Source organism: Crocodylus porosus, unplaced genomic scaffold (genome assembly GCF_001723895.1).
Source record: "Crocodylus porosus isolate Cpor-Errol unplaced genomic scaffold, CroPor_comp1, whole genome shotgun sequence".
Classification (NCBI taxonomy): Eukaryota; Metazoa; Chordata; order Crocodylia; family Crocodylidae; genus Crocodylus; species Crocodylus porosus.
In genome coordinates this window covers 48,001,472-48,002,451 of record NW_017728918.1, presented here as the reverse complement: position 1 = coordinate 48,002,451, position 980 = coordinate 48,001,472, and the positions used below count along the sequence as shown (strand labels likewise).

Here is a 980-nt window from a genome sequence, read left to right as displayed (position 1 = left end):
CCCTACTAACTATGAAAGAACTATGAAACTATGAAACTACTTGGCCCTTTACCTCCTGCACCTTTGCCACCACTTATTCTCCTGCAAAGGTTCCCGGGAGGATGAATTTAAAAAGACCCTTCAATAAGTAGATTCTCTATATGGAAGATTAGAATAAATTAATCTATGTTTCAGGCATACTATTTGATCATTTGGGGGTTCTCTTAAATGTAGGCCTCTGGCAGTCATGTACTTAATGATGCAATGGGATCTGATGAATTATCCCTACAACTGCATTTCCTGCCATGCCACACATGCATGGCTGGAGGTGTGATTGTGGGATTAAGCATCAAGCCACATCATGATTTCCTGCCAGTACAGCCAAGGATACCACTGGCAGGTAACAAACTTTCACAGATGAAGCCCACCTCGTGGGGCTCCCAGCTGTGTGCACATACTGTGTGCACATACTGTGTGTGACTGGAAGCCTAGTCAGCTGATCCTGGCTCCCAGCTGCAACTTGGTTCAGCTCACTGCTCCCAGGCTTTGCCCCACAACTAGAAGCTCCAGCCTGGCCACACATTCAATTAAAGTCAAGATAAGAACCAGCCCCAAAGTTATCACCACGGATCATGGTTTTCCCTGATTAAAAAAGCCACATATCACAGCAGGCTCTGTGGCTTAGTGGGTTAAAGCACCTGTCTAGTAAACAGGAGATCCTGGGTTCAAGTCCCAGCAGAGCCTACTGTTTAGCTTCTAGCATAGCTCAGGGGTTAATGTATTGGTCTTTTAAGCTAGGGCTTAAGAGTGTAAATTTCACCTGGGCCTTCCTTCTTTTTCTGCTTGTCTTGGTCAGTGGTTTGGGCTGAGCTTGTGGTAGGAAGGTTGTGAGTTCGGGTAGACCCAGACCTTGAGGTGGGAAGTGGGTCCCTGATAGGTGTAAGTAAAATTTGCCCTTGTTTACCAGTAGAGTTAAGGGTGAAGAGGTTCTGAGTTCAAGT

General features: G+C 45.9%; 1 non-coding gene across 1 annotated transcript; it reads left to right on the top strand.

Annotated features, from left to right (window-relative positions):
* The first annotated feature begins 649 nt into the window (after window positions 1-649).
* On the top strand, window positions 650-723 carry TRNAT-AGU. The gene has a single exon. It is a non-coding gene; the product is annotated as a tRNA-Thr (tRNA).
* The last annotated feature ends 257 nt before the right edge of the window (window positions 724-980 follow it).